We start from the raw sequence: 8,227 nt of genomic DNA on the forward strand, positions 1-8,227 counted from the left end.
TTTTCCTTTTTGCTGGCCATGCCGACGATTTCCGTCAAATGTTGATCATTGCGAACGAAATGACGTCACTGCCGGTGGGGGAGTTTGTATTTATATTCTTCTTTCAATTCTACGGAGACCCGCCAATCGGCGACTATAAATGGCGTAGAAACGACGAATTAGACGAGGTCAGCTTTTGCTATTTTTTAAAATTAATCTTTAGATTTTAAGAATGAGGTTAGGCTTCATTTATCGTCCGTGTACCTAAGACAGATGTAAAAGAAATAGTGCGTGGCTGATATGTTTCGCTGTTTTGTTTAAATATCTTCCGAGTTACAGTATAACTTTATGTCTTTAATGATAACACTTTATGTTTTAAATGAAAACTATCAGAATGTTTTGAATTATGAGCTAAAAGAACGATGTCTGGTGAGGTAATCCAATGATGAAAAGTCAGTTTGAATTCCATGAACTAACAAAATGTAATTGCTGTTTTTGAAGTAAAGTTAAACGCCATCTGCATCATCAACACAAGCACATTTTGAATCGTATGAACATAAATATGGCCCTTTTATACGTTATATTAAGGCGGTACGAAAGGCGTACGAATCCGTTTTGGTGATCAGGCCCCGTAGGCCGGTGACTTCGGGGTTCAACTGGTTTGAAGAGGAAGTAAAGAGAAGGGCTCCGATTGAGTACAATTATACGTGGGACGATGAACACGAGGTACTAAAGCTTCATCATGTATTTACTAATTTATTTAAATGTATCTTATAGTACAACTTTACTATGGGACTACGGGCAAGAGGTACGCTCACTAGGATTAACCATGGACAATTTTCATTTCCTCTCAAGCCACTGTTCAAAATGTTTTATATTAATCTATTATATGCAAAAAGAAGCAATACAACTTGTGCTTTGGATTTGAATCACCAAGAGCACATGCATATGTTTGTCTAATTGTTATTGACATAATCACAGTTTTATGGCAATATGGTTGTATTCAATATACACATAGTACAGGTATTTTTTTTGTAAAGATGTAACAAAACTTTTTTATAAATAAGCGTGTTTAGTTTGTTTTTAAGATTGTTTTAATAAATTTCACGCTATATATTTTAACTAATTGAAACTGTGGTTTAATATTGAACATTTGCATTTAAATAGATAGCACAACTTCTTTTAATTTGAAAGATGTTGAACGTTTGAAAGCCACGTTTGTAAATGTGATTTCTGAAAAGTGAAACCTATTGTCTTAATAATCTTTAAGCATTTGTGTTGAAAAGGATGCCTTAGATAACAAGATGAGACATAGTTTTGTTTTAAATTTTACTCTGTAACCTTAATTATAAGTATAAGAAACTGTTATTAAAAGCTCTGCTACTTTATTACATGATTCGCAACATATACTTGCTGTTGGAAATGTACACTTATACAAAACATCCGAAATACTTTTTGAACATTCACGAGATGTTATAATGTGAATTTCAAAGAATAATAATACAGATAATCGTGATTGCTTCACCAATTTTGAATCAACATGTTTTTTCTTTCCAGATAAATATATTTAATATCGCCCAGTACGACTCATTTATTCTATACGCGCATGCACTGAACGAAACCATCTACGAGGGGAATAACCCACGTGATGGTCGAAGAGTAGTTCAACATATGTGGAACACCACACGGACAGGTAGCATTGCTTTTACCCACTTTATAACATAGCGAATACTAAGTTTACTACGGAAACATCATACAAATGCAGTATGTTTTCATAATTATTCCCTTATTTCCAAGATCGTTGTTTTCTATTGCTTCTTCGTAAATATTAGCAATAATATTCGCTGAAAAGGGATGGGAACATAAACAGAAAGTCGCATATTGGAAAATCGACCGAATATTCGATACCTAATTTCGATTCACATATTTGATCCTTTTTTTAACTTCAAATCGCAAATCATTTTAATTGCTATTATAAATGTATAATACAAATGATTATGTATTCCGAATCTAGTTGCTCAAATTTAAGACACTTTGTTTGCAATACGTAGTCATTTATTTGCGCCTTTCGAGCTTTAATTTCAAACAAGTTATATGCTCATGTTATATATTAACGTTCGGCTCTTTTCAATTATAAACAAACTTCTTCGGACGTTCGTAAATTCGAATATTTTGAAATTCGAATATTCGAATATATTTTAAATAATGAACATGAATATTCGAATATTATTTCAGTTATCGTCCCCATCCATACACAAAGCAAACATAGCATTTTTTTAAGTTGTCACCTATAAATAATATATGATCAAGGATGTCTTCCATAGCTTTTAATAGTACCAACTTCATATAACATCATTCATTATAACAATAATCGAATACATATCTTAACAACTTTTCATCTATACGATTAAAGTTCAATATAAAAGAGTAATATCACTACATTTTGTCATATTGATTCTGTTCATAGTTGTGATCTTTTTCATAAAGGCATTGGTGGAGGATTTTACATAAACCCAGATGGCGACAGAGAAACGGACTTTACGGTACTTGACCTTGATCCCGAAACAGGAGAGTTCAAGGCTAGTGTTTGTTTTATTTAAATACGTAAAACTAATTTGTATATTTGATAACATTTACTTACATTACACGTTTTGAATAATATAAAGTTATATATTTAAAATTAGTGTAGTGCATTTTACTGTATTGTACAGGAAAGTTCATTATATTACATTAAAATATATACTAAAAATATTGTCACATATTCTTCTCCCATTGCAATTTTCTATGTAGTACACAAGTATATAAAATTCAGGATTTAAACAAAACAAAGTCACAACAAAACATGTCAACATTTGCATCCTCATTTTTCTACGGCTCTATTTGCGATCGTATTTCTTCTTATTCTTCTAATTTCGTATGTAGAACATACGGATTAAATATTTAAACGATATAATTATGAACATGTTCGATTGATGCTTGGAACAATTCCATTCCTCTGTCTAGAAAGATAAATTTTATTTTTATATAAACGGAAATAGTTAGTGTTTTCACGAACATGGCATGAGCACGGGGCTACTTGCATGTCACAGGTTGTGGTAGAGTACATTGGTTGGACGAACAAGCTGGAGCTGGTTGCAGATATCCATTGGCCCGTTAGGGGCACCCCTCCTCCTAACAGACCAACATGCGGTTTCAGGAGAGAATTGTGCTTCAGCTTCAGTAATATGGCTGTCGTTGTTGTCTTTTGTATAAAGATTGTGTCTTCTATTCTTTGTTAATGGTAACGTTCGCAAATGGTAACGTTCATCAAATAACAAAAACAGAACATCATGGTATCTAAGAAAAAATCGCAGCCCATGTTTCACTTTGTTTTTATGTAAAACATGTAATGTTTAATTTCCCTTTCTGATGACAAACAATATATATCGATTGTTTGTTTGAAGTAGGATGTATATTTAAACCGGAAATCGGTAGAAAGGCAAACATACTTTCGTTTTTGTATATAAAAACAGTTATATTTCTACCAGGTATATATTATATTAAAATTTGGAAACAAACATATTATACGACAAAATGTATCAACTTAAGAAGAAAATAATCAAAACAAAACAGTTACTAACACACTAAGTAATATCATATGTTGATTGAATATATTTTTATCTTATTCGTTTCACATTGAACATACGATAAACATGCAACGGCTGGTGTGTTGATAATAAACGCTTTTGTTCAGCTCTACCGACAAGTGCAGTGGTTGGTATCAGTCTGAGCGGTATCATCATTTTGCTAAGCATCCTTGCCGCTTTCATTTACAGGTATTTCGATAATTAATAAAACAACTTTCCTTATTGTATTTTGATATAATATAACAATACATTCAGTCATATTCTGTTCGTATAGAAACACATATAAAAGGAAATGGAGAAAGTAGAGCTTTCGGCTGTTATTACTTTATTCTTTGTTTCGATAAAAGCAAACGCCACATTCAAATACAGCTATATCAAAACACGTTATGTTTCTTCTGGAAAGTGTAATCTCTTGTTTATATTAGACATTGTAGGCTCTGTTTGGATCTTCAGGCGGCTAAAAGCAGAGTCGGATATCCATAGCAACTGGTGGCGCGTACGTAGTGAAGACGTGCACCTGACATTATATTCATCATCAGTTATGTCAAACAAAAGCCAGGTAAGTGGATGTGTTGACTAAACAGACTTAAACGACTAAACGTGGTCATGTAATGCATATATGAATCTTGAACGCAAGAGATGCATTGAAGTACCTTTGCGATTATAAACGTCGATATATTATAGGTAATAGATGTAAATAGTTTATATTAGTTTTGAGCCTAGTATTCTGTTGGAATAAAAAGATTAAACATCATACCACTTGTATAGTAAGTTATCAATTAATTTTTCTTGCGATCATTCTATCATGTTTTTCAGTAAGAATATGGGTCCACTACACAATGTCTTATAATAATCTGTTGTATACATTAGGTCTCGCTAAACTGTTCAAACAACAGAGGGACTATTCAAAGGAGTGCACTTACCAGTTATCAGATATTTGATTTCTAAGAAAGAAGGATTTTAATTGAAATGCAGTTTATTGTAAGTTGCATTTACAAAAGCAAGTGTCTGATAGTTGAAATTAAATAATGAAATGAAATAACATCAGTAATAATATCCAAAGTCGATATGTTAGTTCATACAAATTAAAACATATTTAAACAAACAAAGGAACATAAATAAAATAATCAATACATGTAAATGAATCAATCATTGAATACATAAATGAACAAATAAATACACAAATAAAAGGTTATACAATTCAAATATTATTTATTTATGTATTTTCTTTTTTTATTTTAATTTAAGAACTTTATTAAAACTTAATACATTTTGAACGAATATTTACTTCTCTAATTATTTAAACAATAATGAAGCAATATTTATAAACAATAATATAAATAAAACCATAAATAAATGCATCATTGATTTATATGATCAAATGTAAGTCTCTAAATAAATACATACAGTAATACACATATAGCTAAAACCACTGATTAATAATTAATTAACATTATAATGTTAACTGAAAATAATAGTGCTCTGTTTCAGTACATATACAAGCTCCCCCATTGCATTCTTATACACTTATTCCAATGCATACTATTTAATGGTAAACATATTTTCAAGGCCCCGTATTTCTATTGCTTTCCGGTGTTTTGAGATAATGCGCATCATGTACAGGGCGATTTATGGCTTAGGAAAACGTTATCTATGAAAAACGTAATGCAATCGATATAAACGGCGAAAAACGCAAATAATCGTTTCAGCGCAAAACAAACCAAAGCTCAAAAACGTTTTTGTCTATAACATCGAAGATTATTCGAGGAAAAAAGAGTGATATTATTGGGTTTATTCTAAGAAGTCAGCTATGCGATTATTAAGAAGTGTTTTTCTCTTAAAGCAAAACAAGATTATAATACAATATATACCGCATTTTTCGGATAAGACGCGTTTTTTTAACAGACAAAAGTAACCTTCATCTTATTTGCCAAAGCGCCTTATTTATGGACAAAAAGAACAAAAGAAAAACATAGTGTTTTTTTTCAATTCAGAATTGCAAAAATGCGCGAATGATAATCATTACCGGTAATTTAATTGGTATTTTCATTTAAAAATTGTATTATACACGGAAATCAATAAGTTGAAGAAGACCGATTTAAAATTGTAGTTTTCGGTAAAACCATTGTTTAAAATTCATCACAATGCGTGTTTTATGGTCCAAAGGCACCAATAGGCGGGGACACTTGTGAATCAGATATGCGTGAATAACCCTGTGCCACTTTGACGGCCGTTTATCACGCCCGCCACCTCTATTTTGAGATGCATTAATAAATGAGCCAATGTTACTTCCGATGTGGCGCTCAGGCCGGATGTTTTGCAGGGTGATTAGGTTTTCTATGTTTTCCAACATATTATTTCGCATTATTTTTAAAGATCATCTAATGTAGAGCGATTCAGCGAATATAAATTCACCAAAAGGCGTACAGAAACTTACAATACAACCCATTTGGAAACGCGAGGACCTTTATAAGTTGTGGCATGGTAGAATTCGTAACAGCAAATCGATGTCTGTAGCCTGTGTGACGAGCGAATTCCCAGCCAATTCAATCGCTCATTACATAAAACGATTGCTTGGAACATGTGCAAGTTAATGCGTGCACAAAAACATCGGCTTCTAGCCGATCTAATAGATACATTTGCATTTTTCAAAAAGAGACGGAGCTACTGCAAAGGAGGTGGCGCTCAGATTAGGAGGTGGCGCTCAGATTAGGAGGTGGCGCCAATGCACATATAAAGCTATTGTAAAGAGCATGTAGACGCAAATAAACTCTAAACGAGACACAATGACCACACTAACACTCTCAATTTCGGTCCGGTATTATTTTTATCCCCCGCTATAGGAGCAGGGATTTAGATTTGGCGTTGTCAGTCTGTTCGTCAGTCAGTCCGTCCAGCTGTCCTTCGATCAGCTTGTTCGTCTATCGCAAACTTTTCAGAGCTTTATCCCAGACACTATGCGAGCTATCAGCACGAAACTCCACGTGTGTATAGTCAATAATGAGGAGCGATACCATGCACAACAACCATAACCATACACATTCTTGCATGTTAATAAGAGCTATTGACTGTTGTTTTGATATTACATTATGTACAGTTTCATTCTATCTCATTTGATATACACGACTTCAACATGGAACCTTATGGGTGTATATATATATATATATATATATATATATATATATATATATATATATATATATATATATATATATATATATATATATATATATATATATATATATCGATGAGGAAAAGTGTCGTGCACACGTACCATAACTTTCTAAATTAAGCGTTATTGCCCTGTGTTGTTTTGAATGATGTAGCAATTCAGGGCTATATATCAGATTTCGTCGGTGTATCGACGAAATTTCTGATGCCCTTGTCAATCATCGGATACGACTAAGGAGACTGACGGTAGCGCATAATGATTGTACATGTAAAATATTAACGGCACTTTTATTGCCTGTTTTCACGATGAATAAAATGTCAAGAATACTTAGACTACTGTAACTATGTTTATACACAATTAATATGACATACAACCCGTTGCCATGTGTGCCTATGCTCACCACATTGATAAGACTTACATGCGCATTACATACACCGTTTGCATAGCGTATTACGCGAAATTTAAATATAGAAGACATTGCCCCTTTTTTATTTTGATTTTCGGGCATTTCACAAAAACTGTCGTTCCGGAACCCGGGATTGAACCGGGGGCCTTTAAATTTCAGCATGTATATACCTTCAGTCTCCCAACTGAGCTATTCCGGCTGACAAATATAACACTCTCGATTTCGGTCCGGTTTTTTTTCCGATCCCCCTCCATATGAGGAGGGATTTAGATTTGGCGTTGTTCGTCTGTTCGTCAGTCAGTCCGTCCGGCTGTCCTTCGATCAGCTCGTCCGTCTATCGCAAACTTTTCAGCACATTTGAGTCGCGTGCGTGTTTGAATAGAAAAAGGGATTTTCTAATAATGTCTTCATGGTTTTAAACGTTCGTCTTTGTAAGAAAGGAACATGTAACGTGTATTATACAAAAAATTTAATGGAAACAGACCGAATTATCTTTTTTTTTTGGAGTTGAAATTGGGGAAAAAACATACATCAGCCTAATTAAGATTCGTTTACCTTGGCCTTTTAGTAAATTAAGCTTTTGGATTAAGGGACACAAATCATTGTTTCAAGAACAAGAATTATCTTATATTTATTTCATGAATTATCATACTGTATACAGATATTGATGTCGATCAAGCATTTTGATAATATGGAACAAGTTATTGGTTTTATTGAGTATTACAAGTTTTTGGTATATATCGTACAGTATGTTTTAGTCTTGTTGGTGACTTCTTGATTGAGTTTATCACGTATATATTACAAAAACTACATCTTATTTATTATAGAATATGTTTGTGCTCTGTAGATTTGGGCCTTCGTATATATGTTAAAAAATAAATTAGATATAATAAAAATCATTATCTATCAAATGTACGTCATGTGACAATGTCATTGCAAATACGACTGTTAATTGATACATTCTTTACTGGCGCCACCTCCTATCATTAGCGCCATTCTCCTTAGCATTGGCTTCATCTCTTCATCTTCATCAAAAAATACAAA

This window comes from Dreissena polymorpha, chromosome 8 (assembly GCF_020536995.1).
Source record: "Dreissena polymorpha isolate Duluth1 chromosome 8, UMN_Dpol_1.0, whole genome shotgun sequence".
NCBI classification, from domain to species: Eukaryota; Metazoa; Mollusca; class Bivalvia; order Myida; family Dreissenidae; genus Dreissena; species Dreissena polymorpha.